Source organism: Mya arenaria, chromosome 7 (assembly GCF_026914265.1).
Source record: "Mya arenaria isolate MELC-2E11 chromosome 7, ASM2691426v1".
Taxonomy (NCBI): Eukaryota; Metazoa; Mollusca; class Bivalvia; order Myida; family Myidae; genus Mya; species Mya arenaria.
In genome coordinates, this window is record NC_069128.1 from 3,082,199 (window position 1) to 3,109,289 (window position 27,091).

General features: G+C 35.8%; 1 protein-coding gene across 2 annotated transcripts in view; it reads right to left on the minus strand.

Moving 5' to 3' along the window:
- LOC128241834 (frizzled-5-like) overlaps window positions 1-21,786 on the minus strand; it is a 53,942-nt gene extending 32,156 nt beyond the window's left edge. Inside the window, exons 1-2 of one of the 2 annotated variants that reach the window (XM_052958928.1) lie at window positions 21,475-21,786; window positions 18,272-18,441 (exon numbers count right to left, since the gene is read on the minus strand). The gene's annotated coding sequence lies outside the window, so the exon portion shown is untranslated. Of the gene's footprint in view, window positions 1-7,227; window positions 7,307-18,271; window positions 18,442-21,474 lie in introns of those variants that run through there. The other variant, XM_052958929.1, reaches the window with a different exon arrangement.
- Window positions 21,787-27,091: the final 5,305 nt, after the last annotated feature.

Below are 27,091 nucleotides of genomic sequence, written 5' to 3' on the forward strand. Positions count from 1 at the left end.
TGTCTGCATGCCGGGTGCACTAAATGGCACCATTTGAATGCCGAGGTTAAACTCAAGATACATTTCTTTTTAATTAGATTTACATTTCGTGATATGACGTCATTATTTGTTCCCATCGTGATATGGCTTCATTATTTGTTCCCATCGTGATATGACGTCATTATTTGTTCCCATCGTGATATGACATCATTATTTGTTCCCATCGTGATATGGCTTCATTATTTGTTCCCATCGTGGTATGACGTCATTATTTGTTAACATCGTGATATGACGTCATTATTTGTTCCCATCGTGATATGGCTTCATTATTTGTTCCCATCGTGATATGACGTCATTATTTGTTCCCATCGTGGTATGACGTCATTATTTGTTAACATCGTGATATGACGTCATTATGTATTCCCATCGTGATATGACGTCATTATTTGTTCCCATCGTGATATGGCGTCATTATTTGTTCCCATCGTGATATGACGTCATTATGTATTCCCATTGTGATATGACGTCATTATTTGTTCCCATCGTGGTGAAAACACATTATAAGTCAGTTATAGCATTTTGAGTAAATGCTTAAGGATTATTAAGAGTCAATATTATATTATAGTATTTATTTTCGTTCGATGTGAAGACAGTTGAAAACTGATATGAATCACTTTCGAGTTCGTTTCCTGAGTAGAAACCAGAGCTGGTGTTCTTTAGAGGGTCACGAGAAAGTACTCATGTTGGTTGGGATCGAACAAACAACATCTTGGTAGAGAGGCGGACACATTTCAATAGTGGGTCTATTAATACACGTTCGTCTGGGCAAAAGTTCATAGCATAAGTATAGAATATAGAAAGTTATAAACCGAGTCTTAAATGTTGTAGTCAATGGCAACTCAATAATCGGGAGAACTTGTTATGAGGTATTAATACCTTCTGTCTTGTGAGTTCGATCCCTACCAGGGTGAGAGTGGTCTAGTTGTATATGTGTCCGCCTCTCACCCAAGAGGTTATGAGTTCGATCCCTACCAGGGTGAGAGTGGTCTTGTTGTATAGGTGTCCGCCTCCCATACAAGAGGTTGTGGGTTCGATCCCCACCAGGGTGTGAGTGGTCTTGTTGTATAGGTGTCCGCCTCCCATACAAGAGGTTGTGGGTTCGATCCCCACCAGGGTGTGAGTGGTCTTGTTGTATAGTTGTCCGCCTCCCATACAAGAGGTTGTGGGTTCGATCCCCACCAGGGTGTGAGTGGTCTTGTTGTATAGGTGTCCGCCTCCCATACAAGAGGTTGTGGGTTCGATCCCCACCAGGGTGTGAGTGGTCTTGTTGTATAGGTGTCCGCCTCCCATACAAGAGGTTGTGGGTTCGATCCCCACCAGGGTGAGAATGGTCTTGTTGTATAGGTGTCCGCCTCCCATACAAGAGGTTGTGGGTTCGATCCCCACCAGGGTGAGAATGGTCTTGTTGTATAGGTGTCCGCCTCCCATACAAGAGGTTGTGGGTTCGATCCCCACCAGGGTGAGAATGGTCTTGTTGTATAGGTGTCCGCTTCCCATACAAGAGAGTGTGGGGTAGATCCCCACCAGGGTGAGAATGGTCTTGTTGTATAGGTGTCCGCCTCCCATACAAGAGAGTGTGGGGTAGATCCCACCAGGGTGATAGTAGTCTTGCTGTATAGGTATCCTTTCTCCCATACAAGAGGTTGTGGGTTCGATCCCACCAGAGTGAGAGGGTGCTAATTGTGTAGATGTTCGTTTTTCATACAAGAGGTTGTATGTTCGATCACACCATGGGAACAATCTCTCAAAGAGGACATCAGTACTGCTTTCTATCCAGCAGACGGATTTAAGCGTGATTCTACAAGCGATCAGATTTCATCACAATCCAGCCATACGATTTTTTACAAAACCTTAAACAATTAACAAAGGACTTACCAGTAACACAATACTGTAAACCATCACAGATTTCACATGACTGAACAACTGAATATAGGCAGTGACTTGTGAGTGGATGATTCTCAAGGAAATGCCAATACTCGGTCACAAAGGACCAATATGACACTATTCAGTAGTCAAGACTCTAGTTCTTTCATCATGTCAACTCATGGCTTTGATATTGTATATGTAGAAAAGAGTTGAGCAGGGGTATGCAATTATAAGTTCAAGTTTTCTTTCAATTTTATTACGAGCAATTACCGATTTATAAAAGTATTAGGACAATACTGTAGGCTTAATTTATGTTAAAGAAAGTGAGTCAACACATTTCAATTTTTACACAGTATGGCTTATCAGTGAAAGAAAAATATATATTTATGTTTTGAATCATTTTCAAACGCAACAATTTTTCTAGGATTTGTTTGCGTCCTCGTATAAACTACTGTTTCGCCTTTCAAATTTATGAAGAATTTATAAAACTTAATAAATCTATATAGATAAATACTTGTAATTTACATTGACATATAGCCATGAACTTTTGCATATAAAACATTTCTCTGCCAAGACTTTCAAATTTAAATGAAACGTAATCGCCAGTATCGTGAGCTAAACTTTTAAAACTGAGTAACAACTTAGATAAACAGGAAAAATGCCAGAAGAAGGGTGATTCGAGATATATTTGCAATTAATTCGCAGAACAAACAGTTGAAAAATAGAAACTGCATGCAAATACATGAGTAATTAAGAATGTTTGAGATACAGTCGTCACGCCTTGAAAACAGCAACGGAGTTTTACGATACAAAACCGCAGATAAAACCAACGATCATATCCAGAACGTTCCGAATGATGCTTAGGAACGGTAATGTACTCAAAGAAAATGTAGCAAAAAGAAAAAAAATATTGATATGCAGGTTATCTTGGTTTTTGGTGATTAATGAGAATAATTCAACACAGATGCATCGAAAGTATTAAAATTATTTTTCTGCAAGATAATATGGACATGTGCTGATTTTTATTGTTGTGATTGTCAAACAGCAGAGAAACAGGCCGCAACCTTCTTTCCTGATGATTAATTGCCGTCCATCACATCTGACTTCAACAGATAATGAACATATTTCCAGACAAAATATCAGACGCTTTGTGACTTTCAAAAGCACAATGGATAAAACCCGTTGAATTGAAGCAGATCAAAGGCAAGATTTATAGTTATTCACTGAATTGCCATTGGTCTATTTGAGGTGCAACGCCATTATTTATTTTTCAATTAATTGATTTTTTTGTAATTAACATACAGCGTGATGAACCAGTACAGTAAATCGTTTCATACCGAGTTGCTTTCAAATATCTAACAAAACACGCCTGGTGCAGTTCACAAAGTGCCCTAAAAGTACAATTATATAACATTTCTATATTTTCGTAAATTAATTTTGTACATACAAAAACTTTTTAAAAAATGGTTCAAACAGGTAAAGGGTAGGGTGATCTTTCATTCTTACAGTAGAAGGAATTATAGTTCTTTATCTTGGACTTGTAACGAGCACCTGTCTGTATGTTGCTGTCAATGAATAGTTTAAGTCTGTTCCATACACACATATATAATATTTTTTGTTAGTTTATCTTTGAGGGATGTGATTCGTGCTAAAAAAAATATTTTTGTTATATAAAAAAAAATTAAAAAAAAAAAAAGCCATTACTTATAGCGTTACTAGCACAAAGAGCATTTTCTGTCTATTTCTTATATAAAGAAAGATAAGATTCTTGTTAGCAACAGATCTCTTATATGGTCGTTTAATTGCGTTTTGTTATTGTTATAAGCGTTCTGATAATACTTCACAAGAATTAGCTGAACTATGACTGATCAAAACAACTTATACGAATTCCTTCAACACACATCCATTTTAGAATATACATTTTCGCTCCATATATATGTTAATCACTACACAATGTCTAAACCAACAAAAAAGATGCCGTAAAATTACTATAAATAATTGCAAATTAAGAAAAAAATATTTCACGAAGAAGAATATAAATCGTACAAACATTATATTGGAAGTAATCATCGATAGCATAAAGTGACACTCTTACTCAAAATCAATACATACATGTTTACATGTCAATTTTGACTGATAAACCTTTACCTATTAACTAAATAATGCATTTATAAAAAATGTTAATACCGAAAACAAGATTGTAACCGTGTATTTAATAGCAGATGGCGCAAAATATTAAATGATTGGTCAATGCTAAAATATTTACTACTATAGTCTCATAAGGTAGAAATACCGTGTTTTATGCTCATTTTTTTCAAATTAAACTTGGTATCCTTCATAAGAACTATTGTGTTTGACATTTATTAATCCTTTTTGTAATTTTAAAACAATAATATTAATTGTGGTAAATCTTATTTGGGAGTAAGAGTGCATCTTTTAAACACGACATGTGTTTAAGCAAAATCATTCAAAATGTTTCCAGAATGTTTCTGTTTCAATATTTTAATCGATATTTTCGAATATTGTCAATCCATCAAATTATTGTTTGTGTTTGGGCACAAATAGTTTTGTAGTGCAAACTCGACAATTGTTGTTTTCTAAATTGCATAGGGAAATCCACTCATGCACTTTTAAATAAATTATTCACAAATTTAATCAACAAAATTCAATCAAACATACATAGGAGCCCTTCGATTTTTCGAAACATTAAAGTCAAAACGTTCTTTTGGACGACCAGAATGACAAAAATATGAAAGTAATCACAGACAGATGAAATAAAATAAATATTAATGACAACATCATATCCTCTAGACGCTCATTAATATCTTCGGGAGAATATTTACGTCAAATGATACAACACAGAAGTAAAGATATTCGACTGGAACATAGACAAGACTAAGTCTTTGAATTGTGGATATATCTGAAATATTTTCATTTACGAATTGAGTGTTTAAGACAAATCAAGTATTTATTCGTTCTTTTTTTCTTTCTTTCTTTCTTTCTTTCTTTCTTTCTTTCTTTCTTTCTTTCTTTCTTTCTTTCTTTCTTTCTTCATTTCTGTTTTTCATTATATGACCAAAATACTGATGATGATGATGATAATGATGATGATGATGATGACGATGATGATAATGATGATGATGATGGTGATAATGATGATGGTGTTGGTGATGGTGGTGGTGATGATGATGATTGATGATGATGATGAGGAGGAGGAGGAGGAGGAGGAGGAGAATGAGGAGGAGGAGGAGGAGGAGGAAGAGGAGGAGGATGCCATTTCAAGTGGGAAACAAAGATTTGTACGCCTGGACGTATTGAGGCATGCATCGGTACGCCCCTGACTACTGGTGCTTCTGCTGATGCTGCTGGTGCTGCTGCCGGTGCTGCTATTGATGATGAGGTAGAGTTGGTGGGAGAAGGAGAAAGGATGTCAGATAAAGTACTTTCATTGTAAGACTCTTAAACAACATAACCCAAAGCCAGGCTAGATTTGAAAAGGGACAGTGTGCCGAGGTTTATGACAACGGCAGTCACTACATTAGTGAGTTGACACGCACCGGGAGTAATTAATGATGGGTTAGATTAATAACTGTAACGTTAGACAACACCAGCAGCTAGCGAGTTGCCACGGGAATAGGAGGATGGTGTTCTTTTTTTTCGTCTCTTTTTTTAAAAATGTTTGTCGGACAATGGTACGGATTTATTTTTTAACAAGTTATAAATGAAAGAAAAAACTATGAATCGAGAAACAGGGTTGAGTCACTTACAAACATTTGGAATATGAGTATATAATTAATCGAAAAGTGGAAAGTGACGCTTATGACAAATGACCGCCGCTGTGGACGCTCTTTGTTTTTGTTTTGAAACGCACGTGCTTAAAATTACACCTTATTTCGTGTTAATTAGTGAGGGGTGGTCTCCTTTGCAAATAGAAATGAACCTTAAATGGCTAGATGATTTTCAATGCTTTGTTCTAGTTGTTTTATATTTAAGTTTTACGATTATGAGGGGGCAATAACTCGTACAAGGATTCTACGGAAATCATTGCCCTTTCATACTTTTAATTAAATATTGTCATAAGCGATTGCATTTTTCCACATGTTTTTGTTTAATATAAAAACACCTGTTTATATTATGTATTTATCATTACATAGCGGAATGAAACAATAAACGTCCTGACATATTGTAAGTATACTGTCCAGTACGCACAACCGTTCAGGAATCACAGGCATAATTTTTCATGTATAGCAAACATCTGTGTTAAGGTATCAGCCCCACAACTATGCTAGTTCTCTGATATCTCCATGAACCATAATGTGTATTTTTATGCCTGTGCGACCCCATGCACTTTTGGTATCATTAGAGAGGTAAATAAATGATGAATACGAAAATATCAAGTAAATGACCAAATATGACCAGTATAAGACACACAAAGTTATTACAGTTTGTATGTTTCTCCTAATTTCAACTGCGTGTAAAATAAAAGGTAAACTTACTTTCCTAGAAAATCAAAATACCTGTTTGTCATATTACCTCGGTAAAATGTGAATGCTCTTTTTTTCTGCACTTGAAACTCTTTGAAATACAATACCAAAACACAATGGGGTGACCAAGGTACGTATTCAATAGCATCATAAGTCTAAATTCTAGACTCAGACACAGAAAAGCTCAATTTTAATTGTGTTGTAAAAACGCTATTATATGAGCAAAGATAGTAAAAACTGTTGTCTGTGTTACACATATACATATTCTACAATCAGGCAAAACTCTTCTGTCAAAACTCGCTATACAAAAATGTATTTTAGATATTTTGAAACATTTAATAAATCAGTTTTCTGAGCCTGAGTCTAAAATTCAGACAATAGCGAGCATGGACCGAGGCATCCGCGTAATGTGTATGTATCGACTACCTTTAATAGGATGAAAACAATATAAATAATTAAAAACGCAAACTAAAGCGCAAAGTATGTTTTGTATTATGTATGTAGCGGTATGAAAAAATAAACGTTATGACATATAATTCATAAACTGGCCAGTACGTACCACCGCACAGGAATCACTCTTGGCATAATTTATCATGTATAGTAAACATGTGTCTTAAGACTAAGATAGTTGTCCGAATTATCCATTAACTATACTGTTATTTATTAATTTTCATTTGTATCATATACCTTAAAGATATTATAGATCTAATACCTACTGTCTAAAAGATACACTAGCGTTAAAATCCAATTTGAATTAATATTAAACAAGTTAAACTGACAGCTTTTTTTGGATTTTCTACTTTTTTAACAATAAACACCTTAACAATTATTTACTTACATATAATGTTCACATCAGATGTAATCCAACACAAACCCTGAATAAAGTATATACTTATTGTATAACTTAAACCTCATAAATAACACAAAAACAACTCTTAAGAAGATTAAATCAACTCAAAGATAATTTACGAGCCGCAAGATTGCGCTAATCTTCAGGCACGAAAACTGAGCAGTGCATCCGAAATACATTGTATTTTATTTCTGTTGAATAGTAGGCTGTGTTGGGTTTCAGACTTGTTATTCACAGGGGGGACCTAGGGGTAACCACAATGGGTGCTGTCAAAATGAGCCCAAATCAAAATGTAAACTACGGCAATTTGATATTTGAGCCAGCGCGGGTGTAAAATATAATGGATGCCCTTGTCCGTTAATGAGATGTATAGAAGGGCTGACATCTGCTTATAAATGATGATTTTGTGTACAAGAGTAATGCATCACATTCGATTAATGACAAAATGCATGTAAATAGTACATAAAATACATATATCAACAATTTTATGCCTGCCATAAATATGCTTGCCAAACTGCAACATACGTTTGAGTGAATACATATTTTGACATTTGTAATTAAGAAAATAAATAGCATTACGCATGCTTCTGGACGTCATGAACATGAGTTACACATTTAAGACTTCAAACTTTGCCAGACACCCGATTATGTATATAATACGTTGACTTAAGAAAACTCACTTTCTTGCAATGTAAACATGGGCGAGAAACAGTGCGCCTCAAGGAACTGAAACTAATTTGATCAATATTTATACTTTTCCATTCATATTGAGATCTCAAAACACTAGCACTGAAACAGTGAAGAAATTGTCAGTTTCTTTTTATAAATGTTTTATTTACTGATATGAAGTAACACAGTAATACCAATTCAAAGTGTCACCGTTAACTGTTTGGCTTGGGGGCGTGTGATAGGAATAGTTTGCCTCACGCTGGTAACAAAACCTGAGGGCAGGGTGTTACAGGAATCTTCCTAGAGAAATCCCAAAATCAATTGAAGAGAGCCCTTATTTAATCAACGAGGGTAAAGAAATTATTTGTAGATAGCTATAATAAACAAATCCACTCATATCCATAATTGATTTGAATTATGGTGCATTTATTTAAACTATTCATTAAAAAACCCTGTGTGTTTAAGTAGGGCAACATCAAATCAAAGCATATTCATAATATTGACAATATCATTTCACAAATCAAAACAACCATGCTTTAATTAATAATAACATATAATGTAAACTCAACAGGAAATTGACAGGCATTACAAGGCTTCGATGGTGTGAATTTCACCATAAAGACTTATTGACAAGTTTAAATACTCTTTGAAATGATAAAATGTGAATTAATTCTTATAATCAATTTCCGTAATTATACGGCACAATGTAATGAGATGTAAAATGTGTTATATTCTGTGTTTAGGTACGGAAGTGGTACGTGCGGACCCATATAAAAGCCTCTTTGATCGTATGCAACACACATTTGAACGAATTGCAATCAAATATTCAAACAAAACAAACACCGCGTTCCTCCATTAAGGTGTGTTGACTTATTGCTGTAGCAGGCTTTCAAGTGACCAATAACAAAAAGTAGGGATAAAAGTAAGAGGATTTTTTTGAAACATAGGGTAAAATAGGGATCCTAAGAGCAAAACTTAGGGATAGGGCTCTTTATTTACCTTTTTGGGTGCAAATAAATTATTACTTAACCTATATTTCAATTGTAATGTACATGTAGTTATCTTTGCTTAGAAACCAGTGCTTCAAGAGGGATTCAGCCACAGGATGAGGAGATGAACCTGGAAATGGTGTCTCTGACATGTCCACATGCACCACTCATTCTCATAATAAAACCCCTCTGCATTAAACTTATACTACAGACATATTAAAAGTGGCTTTTTATAAAAATAAAAAACAAGTTTAAGATTATTCAATCAATGCATAAAATTAAGTAAAAACTTTCTTTTATTTCTCGAACTTTTTTTACAAAAAAAGAAGTAATAAAAAGGCTTTTTCACGAAAAAAAGGAAAAAGAAGGAGCCAAAAAAGGAAAAAGAAGGGCCAGCTTGAAAGCCTGCTGCAGCCTAAGTGACACTTCTCCGTGTGGTACACATCTACCCCCTCCCCAAGTGCATACCTCAATGTCAAGGATGGTTGACAAATAACCGAAGCTTGATCAGTTCATGTAGACACTGATCAGTGATGCACTCCCCCTTTCATTGTGTTTCCCACCCGTACTTAGTTACACCCATTACTACCCAGTCCCCTAGTTCAAAAACCAAGGTCATGGGTTGGTTCACGAATAACTGGAGTCTATGCAAGCTAATTTGTTGACACTAATGCAATTCTCTTACATAATTGTTTTACCATCCACATACAATCAAATGGGGTTCCTCCCCCCTGTGCAGACGGTACGGTCAGGGGTGAGTGACATATTACTGCAGCCCATGCAATCTGATTTGACCCGTGCATGTAGGGCTGTAGACACTAATGGCCCGGTTGCATGATACACACAGATTATGTGAACAAACAAACAGACACATGTATGGCAGCAGCGTTCGAATCGAACCAAGACGATAATGTATATTGTAAAGCATGGTGTGGATCACTTCTACGAGTTTCAAAATGATGCCTGTATTGCATGACAAAGTTTAAACAGGTTAGAAAAGCTGGCAAAGGTTTTGCTAACGTATATTTAGGTTCTTTGAATCCTTCAAAATGATAACGTGTCTTCGAAAGAAAGACACAACAAGAGCAATAAATGTTTTCTTCATAAGGAATTGTTTATTTTCACTCCTACCATAGCTATACTGACATTTGACCTTCAGGCAATTGAGTTCCTGGCAATAATTCAGAGGCAAATGTAAATATTCAGGATAAAAGCATTGCTGGACTACAGTGGAACCCCGTTGTCTCGAACTCCCAGGGACCGGCGAAAATACCTCGAGCCTCGGAAAATTCGAGTCAAGCGGGATTGTTTACCTTCAGTATAATGAAATCGGTCCTTTACAACCAGTTCGAGCCAACGAGGAATTCGAGCCAAGCGAGCTCGAACCAACGGGTTCGACCGTAAAATGAAAATTTAAATGTTCAGAAATGAGGCTTACACGTGTATACTCAAGAACAACTATGACAAATGTAAGATTAAACTGTTCTGTAATACTATTCTAGGGTGCTCCACCCTCTGACAATGCATGGCATAGTGGCCATTCCTCTGCTTCTCTATCTCTTATACACTTCTTTCTCAGCCTAAAGGGACATGACACCAGATGATCCAAAAATCGGCAAATATAGTATTTCCTCAAACCAAAGCCTAGAATCGCCATTGCGAGCTACTATAGTAGGTTGATAATACTAGTACATCACTTTACATGGTTAAAATAATAATTGCAACAATCATGTTGCTGGCTCATCTGTGTTTTCCCGTTAAAAATAGCGCATACTAGTGTCCAAGTGTAAATCATATCTGTTTATGAGTACAGATCAATATAGCGACGCTATTTTTAAACTTACTGGGATTTACGTGGAAGACAACCCTAGTAAATTTCGAATTGGAACAATGCGCAATAACTGCGAAAGATGCATGTGTCGTAAGCGATGTGATACATCAGTGAGTTGGATTCGATGCGTTGTACACAACAATGTCAATTTTATTTAGGTTTTTGACATTTTTTTTAATTTATCTAGCAATTGCATTATCTGGTGTATAGCCCCTTTAATATACTAACCAAGGTGATGTCTTAAAGTGTCCATACCCCGTTTTACAACATGTCCACGTATCATATTTCGCGGGTAACAAAGGAAGCGATTATAAGGCGGTCTATGGGCGGGTATCGTAATGCAAAAATTCTCATTAGCTCAAATAAAACCATTCAATTGTTTACAAGAGGGTTGACAAATTGTTTCTAATGCGTATGAGTTAAGAGTTTTAGATGTTCCGTTTGATAGTAAATAGTGCTTTTAAAGAAAAAAAAATGTATGAGTAAATGTCACTATTGCATGTCACGCACAACTTAAAGCCCCGTAATAAAATGTAAATGAAAACAATTTCTTTTTTACAATTATACAAGTGTTACAGCCATTTATATTTATTTAATCAGTTACATAATTTATGCTTTGTCGGTAAATTTGTTGACGGTAAAACTGCAGTTCGTTTAAAGCAGTAGATAATGAGGGTCCGGCATACCATTTTAAAGAAATAGTTGAATAATCACCGGCATATGTTGCAGATGGCAAACTAAATATATTTATCACATGGTCTATAAATAAACCGGTGATAATTGGACAAAAACTGCAATTTTCGTAGACATAATAAAGCGCAATATTGACCCTGCCTGTCTATAGACAGGAAACAGTTAATCATATGAAGTCAAAATAACGCTGAGAAAATCACTTCCAAAACGCCATATTCCAAGCTGTATGTTTAAAGAGAGGAAACAGTTAAGCATATGACGTCATAATATATCATGTGAAGCTCATATTGACCGGCTATCGCATCGGTCAATATGGAATTTGGGGTCAAGATGACAGCATATTTCACAGTAAATAAGAAAATAATTATATAACATTTACCTGCAGTACTATGGAAATAAATCTACACATAGCTTTTATTAACGAGTATTAGTTACATATTCAAGGGATATCTACGACACGTGCAATGTATTCATACGCACACGTGCAATGTGTTTCTACAGAACATAGACAGGCACTATAAGCCTAAAACTGTTACTATATCATATATATGGATTTGTATAGATATCGGGGCCATCCAAGCAACATGTGTTCGGCATCATACCGTTAAATCTCGAAAAGTGTTTTACTTGTAAATCTTACGGTGGCATATCAGTGATATGTGTGATGTCATCACGACTTACTACATGTATCTCGTTCTTACGCCTTGGTATGTCATGGCCACATCTAGCTATCTCGCCCCACGACCTAGTTATCTTTATGTCGTGGCCAGGACTAGCTATCTCGTCCCCACGACTTAGTCATCTTTATGTCGTAGCCACGACTATCTACCTCGTTCCCACGACTTAGTTCTGTTTAAGTTGTGTCCACGACTATCTCGTTCTCACGACTTAGTTATCTTTATGTCGTAGCCACGACTAACTATCTCGTCCCCACGACTTAGTTCTGTTTAAGTTGTGTCCACGACTATCTCGTTCTCACGACTTAGTTATCTTTACGTCGTGGCCACGACAAACTATCTCGATCAATGACTTACTTCTGTTTAAGTCGTGTCCACGACTATCTCGATCTAACGACTAAGTTATCTTTAGGTCTTGACCACGACTAACTATCTCGACCCACGACTAAGTTCTGTTTACGTCGTGGCCACGACAAACTATCTCGATCAATGACTTACGTCTGTTTAAGTCGTGTCCACGACTATCTCGATCTAACGACTAAGTTATCGTGGCCACGACTAACTATCTCGACCCACAACTTAGTTATACTTAGGTCGTGGCCACGACTTACCATAGAAATGCACACATCTCAATCCCACCGTAAAATCTACATAAGCATAAGGTCGTAGCCACGACAAAGTACCTCGTTCTAACGACTTAGTTGTTTTGTTATCTTTAGGTCGTGGTCACGACATACTTAATATGCACACACCTCAATCCCATCGCATAAGCCTATGGTAATATCTCCAGCCAATTTATTTGTTTCAAAAATATATCTCATTGCAACCAAGCATATAACGACACGATTGTTGACAAAATGTCACAAGTATATATAGTTACATGAGAGCGTTTATAGACTTATAAACTGAAAACACTTCAACTTACCGATCATACGCAACATTCCAAAAACGCACAATTGACAATATTTAAATCTAAGCGATTCAAGTTGTTGAAATTGATAACACATGCACCTATATTTAAACACAGTAAATAACTATTGTAAAGAATCTGTGAAATCAACTAAAATCCTTATTCGCCACCACACTATAGACTTTCACGGAAAATGACAGGTCTTCAATTGGAGCGCACTCACGTCAAAATTAATAATCGTTTAGAAAAGAAAAACTAGCAGTGGCTATATATCAAACTATTGACATTCGGTGTTTGTAAATTAATTGTGTTCACCTGTTACTGAACGGTGGATATTTTTTTTGACATCGCTACTATTGAGTACGGGAAAATGATACGGGCATTTAAGGGTCTGGCGTTCAATGTTAGCTGTCTCAAATTGTATGAAAATTGACCGAGTGAAATATAACAACTTTTCTTTTTTGAATATAAGACCATGAAAATTGAAATGATATTGTTATATAAGGCGGATATTTATTACAACATTTTAGTCATGGAAATCTGGATTCGAAACCTTATGAACATATTATTTGCCGAATATATTTTGAATGTACTTTGTTTATACAATAACAAAACAACTGTGACCATGATATTAATGAAAAATGCATCTACTATATAATGTACGAATACCTACTCTTTTTTTTGGATAAAACATCAATATTACCTGTATTCGTCAGGGGCGTAGCTAGGGTCTAAAAAGCTTGTAGGCCCGATGATTCTATGTGAGTTTGTGGACTTTTATATGCATATTACACACACTCAATTATACATTACAACTGCAATGATTACAATAAAACCAAGAAAAACACCCAGCACGTAGTTTAAAAATACAACACCAAAATTGATTTCGTTAAAATAAAGCAGACTTTTGAGTTGTTCAAAGTGTTTGAGTAGTTTTTGCTGCATTTTTGAGTTATGCAAATTGTCCAAAAAAGTTGTAGGCCCGGGCCTTCAAGGCCTATATGTAGCTACGCAACTGTTCGTTATGTTGTGTACGTTTGCGAAGTTACAATAAACTGCAGTTGTAATTAATTTGTTATTGGTATATCGGCTACTTGTCAAAATAATAGGACACATGAACCATCCCCCAACGGCAAATGTAAGGTTTCATGAAACGAATATCTACTTTACAAACTCATTAAATCATTATTTAAGATCATACTTGTGTTTTATAAATCAAAAGGTAAATATGTTGCTGCTATTTATAGTAAAACGTGAAATCATTCAGTGTCCTATTAAAACGCCCGAGAAATGTGCAAAATAAAAGTGCTTTTCCTTGATCGCAACAATTAGTTAACCACGTGCCACTATGACACAGCCTATATGTCAGGACCGGCGCCGCTCCGTCCGTCGGTCCCCGCCGGTGACCTGACCGGGGCACCAACAGCCAGTTGTCTATCAACAGCCGCCAATTAAGGGACAAGACAGCCGGGCGGCCGCCGAACGTCAGAAACGTAATGAACGTGGTCACAATGATCAGACGTAATATAATCATTGCGTTGTGAAAATCGTGGTCAGTGTCACTTGTCACTTAATATGTGTTATATATAATTGATATGTTTATATTTGTTATAAAACAGTTTAAAAATGTACTGCGTCGTGTGACAAGGTCGAAATACTGCCAAACTAAAATAACGTTCTAGATTTAAATGTTTGCAACCTAGATACCTCGTATAAATGCACGTTTTGTTTAATCAATTATCGCGAAAGAGCATATGCACATACAATATAACATTTTTACGAGCGTACATTCAATTGACTATTACGTAAGAAACAAGAATATTGAACAGTTAATACATTTGAAATTAAAAAACACACCCGTCAATTATAACGTTTAAGCCGTGTCACAAACGTAAAGCGCTAGGCCACACACGATTAAACGTAAAAACGACGGCGATACTTACAAGGTAAACGTCAATGTTTCATGCGGGTTTTGAAGAAGTGCAGCGGGAAAAAGCATGGATTTTAATTGTGTTTTGCCCGTTATTTTGTAAGGTTTTGCTTTATTTTTTTTTATTTTTTTTTCTCGGTGTCTGTCATCCTTTGTGGACAGTTATTTCTATGACAATTTGTCTTTTAGTAGTTTTCAGATATTTGTGTTAGTGCAATGATGACATTAAGTTACATTATATAAATTACCCCTCACACAATTTCCTTCAAATATTTCCCCCTCAACCCCTGTCTACAGGCATAAATAAGTCTAGAAAGTTATTTTCAAGTTGACTGATTTAGCTACGTATTTTTCGACACACCAGTGCTTGCTTTCATATACTTTTCCATTCCAATCCCACGATTTAAATCTTATTTTCTGCGGTGAACATTCGAATTGGTATCAAATCAATTAACTATTAAAGCAGAGAGGAGCTTCTATCTATCTCCTCAATCCTTACCACAATATATCACTTGTTGTTTCGATCTAATTTCATGAAATTAGTAAAAAGTAATGCTTTAAATAATTCACTTAATATAACGTTTTTAGAAAAAGTTGTGCACCGTTCAGTGCCAGCGCAATTATGGTTTAAAGGCGGAGGCCATTATGACAAGCATATTAGCCGCATGTCATTAAACAAATAATGCCCAAAATAATGATTTTTCAACGTGATTTCTTCCAAACATTTCTGTTTAAACGTCAGGTCATTGACCAGGATTGTCTTCATTTCTTGTTATATTCACTTAAAGGGACTCGCTCATGTTTTTGGACAAATTTGATTTCAAGTTAATGCATCTGAAAACGCTTATATCATAATTATTTGACTCTCTGATACCGAAAATGCAGGAAAGAATATAATTTAAGTCTAAAAAAAAACTGATTTAAGTAGGGAGGGAACCCACGCCGGTATAGTCAAGATAAAATCAGAAAAACGGACAACAAAACCGCTCACCCACAATGATCCTACATAAGATGAGGGATAAATTAGCCTGTAAGCCTTTTGTTGAAAAGCGTTCCTAAAACTTATCAAAATCGTGAACTTCAAGTACTGTACTATATTTGAGCATATATCAACATTTGTTAAAGGGTTCCAGCCTTAAGTATCTTAGTTTTAACACTCCTGATGAATTAACAACTTTTATTACGTCATAAAAAGTGCCTTTTAAATAACACGAGCGAGTCCCTTTAACGCACATTTCCATATCAATATTGCGTCCCAACGGAATTTGACTGCATTTATCTGTTTCAAATGGCCTCATTGTTTAAAAATACTAAATTGATTCATCAATCTCTACTTCATTAATGATACATAAAAATCTGGTATATGACAAAATTATAAGCTGGTTGTGATATTCAGACGATACTAATGGTGTCATTTCAATGATACAGTCGAACCCCGATGGCTCGAACTCCCAGGGACCGGCGAAAATACCTCGAGCCTCGTAAAATTCGAGCCAAGCAGGAATGCTTACCTTCAGTATAAAGAAATCGACATTTTCATCCAGTTCGAGCCAACGAGTAATTTGAGGCAAACGAGTTCGAGCCAACGGGGTTCGACTGCACATACATTCGTTATCAAGTGTGTGACGTCAAATTCAGTATTCAAAATACGCAATGCATGGTCTAACTTGTAAAATATGTTTCGCAATGTAAGAGATATCATCATTGCTTCCTGAAAGTTAATTGAATTGAAATACCCAAGAAATCAAGATAGCAAATAAACCACTGAAGGCCCAAAACCGCGCCCAAAACCGCGCGTTGCGGCTCATTTTACAGTGCAATGATTAACATGCCAAAAGAATATCCAAGCCATCTATTTAAACTGGTAAATCATAGCGCGGTGGTGAAATACGGCGTGTATGTGTATTTATCTGTGCTATGTGTACTTATATGTGGTATGTATACTTGTGTGTGGTATGTGTTCTTGAATGTGTACTTGCATGTGGTATGTGTACTTATTTGTGTTATGTGTACTTATATGTGGTATGTATACTTGCATGGGGTATGTGTTCTTGAATGTGTACTTGTATGTGGTATGTGTACTTATATGTGGCATGTGAACTTGTATTTGGTATATGCTCTTGCATGTGTACTTGTATGTGGTATGTTTACTTATATATGGCATGTGAACTTATATGTGGTATGTGTATTTGTATTTGGTATGTGTTCTTGTTTGTGGTATGTGTACTTGTATGTTGTATGTGTACTTGTATGTTGTATGTGTACTTGTATGTTGTATGTGTACTTGTATGTTGTATGTGTACTTGTTTGTGGTATGTGTACTTGTTTGTGGTATGTGTACTTGTATGTTGTATGTGTACTTGTATGTTGTATGTGTACTTGTATGTTGTATGTGTACTTGTATGTTGTATGTGTACTTGTATGTTGTATACTTGTATGTTGTATGTGTACTTGTATGTTGTATGTGTACTTGTTTGTGGTATGTGTACTTGTTTGTGGTATGTGTACTTGTATGTTGTATGTGTACTTGTTTGTGGTATGTGTACTTGTATGTTGTATGTGTACTTGTATGTTGTATGTGTACTTGTTTGTGGTATGTGTACTTGTTTGTGGTATGTGTACTTGTTTGTGGTATGTGTACTTGTATGTTGTATGTGTACTTGTTTGTGGTATGTGTACTTGTTTGTGGTATGTGTACTTGTATGTCGTATGTGTACTTGTATGTTGTATGTGTACTTGTATGTTGTATGTGTACTTGTTTGTGGTATGTGTACTTGTTTGTGGTATGTGTACTTGTATGTTGTATGTGTACTTGTATGTTGTATGTGTACTTGTATGTTGTATGTGTACTTGTATGTTGTATGTGTACTTGTTTGTGGTATGTGTACTTGTTTGTGGTATGTGTACTTGTATGTTGTATGTGTACTTGTTTGTGGTATGTGTACTTGTATGTTGTATGTGTACTTGTATGTTGTATGTGTACTTGTTTGTGGTATGTGTACTTGTATGTTGTATGTGTACTTGTATGTGAATGTGTTCTTGTATCTGTACCTATATGTGATATCTGTACTTGTATGTGTTATGTGTACTTATATGTGCTATGTGTACCTGTATGTGTTATGTGTACCTGTATGTGTTATGTGTACTTATATGTGGTATGGGTACTTTTATATGTGATGTGTACTTGTAAGTGGTATGTGTACAGGTACACGTTTTGTACAAGATGTATTTCTTACTAGTAGTGTTTCGTACAAGAAGTATTTCGTGCAAGTAGTATTTCGCAACCTCTCTGATACATTTGCAGTAGCTATAAATAAAGCTAAGGGTACCTACCTTTGACATCCAGCATTGTCTACAAAGGCTGATAAGCGCAGCCCGATGGTACAAAGTAGTGTTTTGTTTATTCCCTGTTTTATATCGAGTGATAGGGGGAACGTACTATATCCTCAGCATTGGCACTCCACTTGCGATAACTGAAGGGAAATTCTCGGCGTCAGTAATTGCTGCAATTGATAAAATTCCTAATTAGAGTTGGCAGACGAGTTCCAAACCCGTACCCTTACACCCGGTACTTTATACCCCGGAATAAAAACATGATAGTGGAATCTTTGTTTGGTAACTGTTGTACGTTCGATTTACTCTGATGTAATAAATCATTGTGTGGTAAAAACAACCTTCATTGAAACAGTTTTTAGTGCATTTTACCTTCATTTTAACTTGTATTTTCTAGTGTTATAAAAGAAATGCCACTTTTCGCGTGCACCGTATGTTCATCGATCGGTGTAAAACAAAAATGGTATATCTGTTTTTTTTTATTCCACTTACATCATTTTTGCCACTAAGGCTACTTACTTGAAGCAAAGAAAACATAGGACGTACTTTCAATATACATCGCATTCAAAATTTTAGGGTAAGGGTTAACTTCTTAATTCAAGCCTGTTTCTTCCTTAATTAGGATGTTTTGTTTGTTTTTTGTTGTTGTTTCATTTTTCTGGTAGAAAACTAAACTTAAAATGCATGCAATAATCATACGAAAACGAAACATACGCGAGGTCTGTGGGATGCTGGTCAATTAGAGATAGAGGTTTAACCATCTTCAATGGGCCGTGTCCGCATGTGTGTAAACAGATTTAACGAGCGATTGTCTCTCAACTACCACACAGTAAACGGTGATAACAAGAAGGGCTCATTCTAAGACTTAAAAAACAACAACACACGATTGTTTATGGAGTTTTTTTTGTGTCTGCAGTTATTCCGATATGATTTGCGATATTATTGCCCTTTTTAAAGAGCACCAAATAATCAATAAACATGTGTGGATAAAAACGTTTTTAAACGTATACTAGTAAAATTAAATTGTCAATTTGAAACAAGATATATACTATAAGTTCAACTATGAATGTCATATACCGCGGCGAACCACCAATGATTGACTAATCGCTAGAGCTGGGAGTGTTCCTGTGTTCCCAGCCTTATGGGTGGGGCAAACTGAGTACTGGCACGTAACTGTGATCATGTAAGCTTATTGGGTACTCGATATACTGGGTGTCTTAACGTTTATAAAAGCATCGGAAAAGTCAATGTGTGTTCTAGTCTGTACCCAGCTGTTTTGACACCCATCTTTCATGCCGTACTGTAAACAGTTTTGATCCGACTGACACGTGCATGTATAGAGAGAACATAAGCGGCCCATTTTCTACAAACAATGTGACACGTGTTAGTAAACAGTCCAAGACAAAAGCCATCTGTGCACCGCGAGACTTAAGACACTTGTAAAGTTTAGGCCCAGAAATTATTTGGTTTAAGTGAATCTGCGGATAAGAAAATTGTGCGTCTTTGAATACAAGTTTTATTTTTCTGGAAACACATTCACAAGAAATTACTTTTTACATTAATAACATATTTGGTCGATTGTTCAGAACTCTGTCAAGTTAACAACGTTGTTAAAGTCATCGTTGTTAACTTTCAAATCTTTACTGCTCTGGAAGTTTAATGGAGACACATGTGATTGGCAGTATTTTAACAATATGTGAGACAAGTATTACAGCTGTATTTGTTTTGTTTTTTAATATATGAACGCAAAATCAAATAATTCTCTTTTAAAAGTTAACAACGTATAGTTTATAACTTTAACAATATTGTGAACGATCGGCCCTATTGCATTGTCACCATCACTTGTATTGTAAATAACATTTACACGTCTTCGGGCGCAATTACAATATATCGTTCATGTTTCCATCAATATCTATATTGTTCACACCGGTATCAACATTGTCTATAATGTTAACGCAGGTTGTACCAGTATCTATAATGTTAAAACCGGTATCAACATTGTCTATAATGTTAACACAGGTTGTACCAGTATCTATAATGTTAAAACCGGTATAAACATTGTATATAATGTTTACACCGGTTTCAACTTGGACATTCATGTTTACACCGGTATCAACATTGTCCATAATGTTTACACAGGTTCACCAGTGTCAATAATGTTATCACCGACATTAACATTGTCTTTAGTATTTACACCGGTTTTAACATTGACAATTATGTTAACAACAGCATCAACATTGTCGCAAATGTTTACACCGGTAACAACATCGTCGATAATGTTAACAAAGGTATCAACATTGTCTATAATGTTTACACCAGCATCAACATTGTCTCAAATGTTTACACCGGTTTCAACATTGAGTATAATGATTACACATGTATCAGCATTGTATTAAGATTGTTTATAAGGTTTAAACCGGTTTTAACATTGACTGTTTAAACCGGCAGCAAAATTATCTTTAATGTTAACATAGGCAGCAACATTATCTAGAAAGTTAACACCGGCAGCAACATTATCTAGAATGTTTACACCGGCAGCAACATAATCTAGAATGTTTACACCGGCAGCATCACTATCTAGAATGTTTACACCGACAACAGAATTATCTAGAATGTCTACACCGACAGCAGAATTATCTAGAATGTTTAAACCGGCAGCATCCCTATCTAGAATGTTTACACTGACAGCAGAATTATCTAGAATGTTTACACCGGCAGCATCATTATCTAGAATGTTTACACCGGCAGCATCACCATCTAGAATGTTTACACCGGCAGCAACATTATCTAGAATGTTTACACCGACAGGAGCATTGTCTAGAATGTTTACACCGGCAGCAACATTATCTAGAATGTTAAGACCGGCAGCAACATTATCTAGAATATTTATACTGGCAGTTACATTATCTAGAATGTATACATCGGTACAATCATGATCTATAACGTTCACGTCGACATCATGATTGTTTATAATGTTAACTTGGCATGATCATTATCTCGAATGTTAACATTAGCAGCAGCATGATCTATAATGTTTACACCGGCATCAACTCTAACTATTATGTTAACATCAGCACCAATCACTATCTATAATAGTTACACCGGCATCAAAATATTGTTTAAACAGTTTTGAATGCTGAACATATTATAAGATATTGCAAAACACCTTGACAAATGCAGCCACAATTATAAATAAACCTCACCTCATATTCTGTAAGCTCGTCCTTCATTGAAAACATTTCAGCAACAGCTCCCTAACCCACTTGTTGACATTGTGATATAAAATGTAGGAAATGTCAAAAGTCACTTTGTATGTAGAGAAATAAATATATGTTCATGTCACAATGCAGTAGATTACATCCAAATAAAAAAACTGACTTTTGTTTTCGATTCATGTGTTTGTTTTGTCAATAAATATACAACAATAATGGTCCAGTTTCAGTTTCTAATCGTCATTACATTCTGAACAATCCGACAAAGAATCTAACAATTTTCAAACAATTTGCACGAAAACAAGAAAATTAACACCATTTCATACACAAATATACAACTAAATGAAAATAAGCTGTGTGGCGAAGTAAGCACCTGTTTTTGTAGCGTATTAAGCCATGTCACTGCTGACTGAGTCAAGTGCGGTCTTAATAATATAGCGCTATTTCCACTTGTCCAAAGCGGAACTTAACTATGATTTATGGCAATTTGATAAACATTTCACTTCTGTCAACTTTCTCAGAGCTCTGTGGAATTCCTTAAGCCGATTTCATTCATGAAAATTGCTAAAACAATAGTTTATAAGCGGAGTGAAAACGTGTCATACAACTTAGGCCAAAAAAGAGGTTGTATACAGCTGTGGCTTAATTTTGCTTTAGTTTAAAATGTTTATCAAAAAGAAAACATATGGCAGTTAATTTACAGAAATATAATTCTTCAGCATATAATGTCATTTACTTCGTTTACTAGTTTAGGTTGCGGTCGATATTTAAACCTTAAGCAGATATAACAATGCAGAAAAAATGTTTGTATCAGACTCGATCATATATTAAGCTGTCATAGATAATGGCGCAATTAACTATCTGCCGGTCTCGCTTATAAAACATTCGTAAAAAATAATACCACTAAAACACTTCAGCGGGGGCAAGTGGCTTGGTGAAGAGTCGTTATAAGTTTGGTTAATATTGGTGCAAGTTGTTTGGCGGCTGTTTGACAAAGCTGGCAGATTTATGCCAAGTTCTACACTCGATCGGAAATAGGTGGAATTGAAAAGTGATGAAAAAATAAATCAAATAGAATTGTTGACTATTTTACAACTTAATATTTCTAATTTTTGCAATCAAAACGTCATGGTACCTGATTTATAAATCGGCAATTCAAAAACTGGTAATGTATAAAACAACAGACTATTGAATAGAAAAACTACAACATGAGAACCGTTAGTGGAATCCGACGCTTGTCTGGTTTTTGCCCTCAGTCGTGAAAAGGCCTTGCTCAACAATTATTAAAGTGATATGTTATATGTTCTGTATGCTGTTTAAGGCCACAATCCGTGTGAGCTATATTCGGGGCACTGCTAACGATACGCAATATACTGGGATATGTGCCACATATAGCTCATGTGAGCCTTTGCTGGGCACTGCTAACGATACGCAATATACTGGGATATGTGCCACATATAGCTCATGTGAGCCTTTGCGGGGCACTGCTAACGATAAGCAAATATACTGGGATATGTGCCACATATAGCTCATGTGAGCCTTTGCGGGGCACTGCTAACGATACGCAATATACTGGGATATGTGCCACATATAGCTCATGTGAGCCTTTGCGGGGCACTGCTAACGATAAGCAAATATACTGGGATATGTGCCACATATAGCTCATGTGAGCCTTTGCGGGGCACTGCTAACGATACGCAATATACTGGGATATGTGCCACATATAGCTCATGTGAGCCTTTGCGGGGCACTGCTAACGATAAGCAAATATACTGGGATATGTGCCACATATAGCTCATGTGAGCCTTTGCGGGGCACTGCTAACGATACGCAATATACTGGGATATGTGCCACATATAGCTCATGTGAGCCTTATGCAGAGGACATGTTCCTTAGTTTAAACATATTTGCATACTTATATAACATAAACATCCTTTAAATATATACCTGTTCCTTCATTCCGCATAAACCTTAAATGACTTTAAGATGGCTGCTTGATATTTGCGATGACGATACATCTTGAAAGTTTGAAACACCGACGTCATCCACACGAAAGTAGACGAGTTAAGAACAAAAAATAATGCGTCCTCAGTGAAAGACAGTGGGTTTCAATCAAACAAAATACAGTCGAACCCCGTTGGCTCGAACTTGCTTGCCTCGATTCACTCGTTGGTTCGAACTGTATGTAAAGGACCGATTTCTTTCTAATAAATGTAAGCATTCCCCCATCGATTTTTGTTATTTTTTCAGTTTGGTGTTCATTTCCGATGCTGGCTTGGGTTCAATGTTTCGTTTTTTCTTCAAATTTCACTACAGACATGTAGCACAAAAATGAAACAAAAGAAGAAGAAGAAGAAGAAGAAGAAGAAGAAGAAGAAGAAGAAGAAGAAGAAGAAGAAGAAGAAGAACGTTTATTCATCGAAAAAGTATATACAGACGATGTGTTTGAAATAGGTCAATATGACCCATGATCAAACATTTCAACAGAATTCAATACAAATAACGACGAACAGAAACAAACATGTACATTGCATTTACAAAATGGTTATTTGACTAGTGGCACATTATGGTTTAATTGCCTAACAAATGTGTAATAACTCAGTTACTAGTGAAAATATCACAAAAATAAATAATAGTGGATGTTGACCTAATGCTTCGTTTGATTACTTTTACAAATGACACAAGATTTACGACTAAAATCAACTATGACTATTATTGAAACGGCCCCCACGGGTCGGGTGTTTGAATCCTACGACAAATAAACATGTTCAATTGTCCTCTGTTTTGTTTCCCTCTTTGTTTTTCATTATATTTACAGAAATAATTTCATTTCTAATCCTCTTCCCAATATTGTTATCAAAATTATGAGATTAGAATATTTTAATTTCTAATATTCTTGACTATATTTTTTTTTAAATGTCACAAATGGTAGTACATCGACTTTTGTTATTTTCTAAACTTGGTAACAAATCGATTTACGATTAAAATCGACTAAGATTTTTTTTCCAAATGTTCACATAATAAATTATTGGCCTTTAGAACTATATTTTGCTACCCGTGACTTGGGCGTTTATCAACTTAGTGCCGTTCACTAAATAAAGCCATATATAGTAAATATGAATGATTAAATACATAAATAAATACTTATACGAAATTCAAACCAACAAGTGCCAAATTATATTTAGAAATAGATTATATAGTAATAAAGCAAAAATATCCTAAACAGTGTGTTCAGTGGTATTTCTAATTGTTTAATCCAGAATGACAATATTGCGCGCGACTTGGCACTCGGTGTTAAAACCAACACCCCAGTTGAAAGGTAGGGGAAATGAACGGCTAAACTCTGACAAGTTAAGAAATAAATATTTTCATTCAAGTCAAGCTAAAGCTTAACAAGTTTTGTTATTTTCGGCAGTGTATTTCATCTTTTGAAATGTGGAAGTTAAAAGAAGTGCCATTTAATAGTGTCGTTGATTGTGACTAATATGCTAAAGTTTGAATAAATCATCATCACCGTGGTTGTCATCATCATCATCATCATCATCATCATCATCATCATCATCATCATCATCATCATCATCATCATCACCACCACCACCACCATCACCACTATCATTATCATCATCATTATCATTATCATCATCATCATCATCATCACCATCATCGGTGACTATATGACTACTACTACATCTTCTACTACTACACAAAGATTTTATTAAAGAAAATAGCAATCAAAGTCATAAATACCTGGAAAGTATGACTGTCATGTTTACCCCATTTTGGTCATCACATACGTCACAGTTGAAGACAGAGAGGTATATGAACTCTTTTATCATTTTATCATGAGAACCGGGATTCTGTACCAAACCGACCTATATCAGGGTATTTCACAATTGCAGGAACATTTAAATATAAAACGGTCAAAATTTAACATATTCACTGAAAAAGGGTAACCATATTTGAGGAAATCACAAAAAAAAATCGACACTACGGCAAAAAAATGTGTAGGGTCGGGGAGGTAAAAGTCGGGTCGCTCGGTTTAGTGGAAACAAACATATCAAGTTTTAAGCCCAAACCCGAGAAATATATATGGACTGGGAAAAATTATGGTCCTACCCACTCGAACCTTGCATCGCGGTAAAAGAAAAGGTTTTTACGTATTTTAACATATTATAACGAGTTGCCAATAAACTTTGAAACATATTATGCAGTTGATCGAACATCTATTGATCGAAACAAGAGCCCTTTTATATATACAAAATGCCTATATTGTTGCCCAATATTGAAGTTTTAATTGACAAAACATCATTCACATCTCCAACCGGAACCTTGAAACGTTATACTTGTGTGAAATAAAGCCTGATTTAAAACCGATTTAGTTGAATTTCATAAAAATCTGACACGACGTATTTGAATTAAATATATTTCTTGCGTGACTAAATACTTTAGTTCGGCTGTCATGAAAGTATAAAGATTCGTTAAACAAAACGCTCTATTCATTTAACAGCAGGAGTTTTTCAAATGGCCTTACAACGATTAAGATCTTGACTTTTATATTTAAGGTCGCTAAATAATTATTGTATGCATTCAATGACAAAGAAAGTAGATTCTGCTGGATTTGTAAGAAGGGAAATATTTGAGATATTTTTTGATAATAATTAACATTCAATTTCGTGAATATCGATGTTTACCATCGGAGAAAAACATAGGACCAACTTATTGACGTTCGGTATGGTTAATTACTTTCCTATGACTGTTTTGGCTAAAGGAACATGTTTTCGCATTAGCTGTCCTTAAAGCATAATCAAGATGTAGATTGAAATTAGTGATACAACAGTCCGTAGTTTGGAACATGCAATGCAAAAAATAAATTAAAAACTGTTTAACAGTGCATACTTCGTTGGAACTGAAAATCTAAAACATGACAACGCAGAGTATGGACTGGTATTCAATGGGAATAAAACATCGTGCTGTTTTACATGTGGCGGATCCGTGGTCTAGTGGTAACACACTTGAAAACCCATCCAGGGGTCGAAGGTTCGATTCCCCGTCGCATCACTAAAAAAATATTAATCGTCTTCCGGGAGGGACGTTAAATGGGAGTCCCGTGTGACAGTGCTATACACTGGTGCACATTAAAGAACCAGGGTAGCTCTAACCAGGGTTACACTATGTCACATCTGTGCACTATGCTTCAAAAACCTAAAATGACTAACAATCTTAACGGAGCACTCGCCGAATGGGCAAGGCCCGAGTGCGAATATAAATAGGCTGACATACCGGCACATAAGAGCGCTTCGGAGTAAATACCAAAACCTTTCTGATGGTTTTCAGGCGAAAATAGTACATAAGTCTATAATTATTCAAGCCGTGGGTTATGGGCCTCGCCATACACATGCGTATTGTTTCTGGCAACATGTGCGCCAACCTTCAATTATTGAACTGAGTTTTGCTCGGAAACCCCTCTCCCAGATCCCTGCCACCTCCTCCATCGACGACGATGACGAGAAAGCTTTCACAATACCATTCTTGGCACCCCAGCGTATCATAACATGTGTATCATATTTTGAAGGCGGGGGTGGCGAGGATGTCACAATATGGCGGGGGT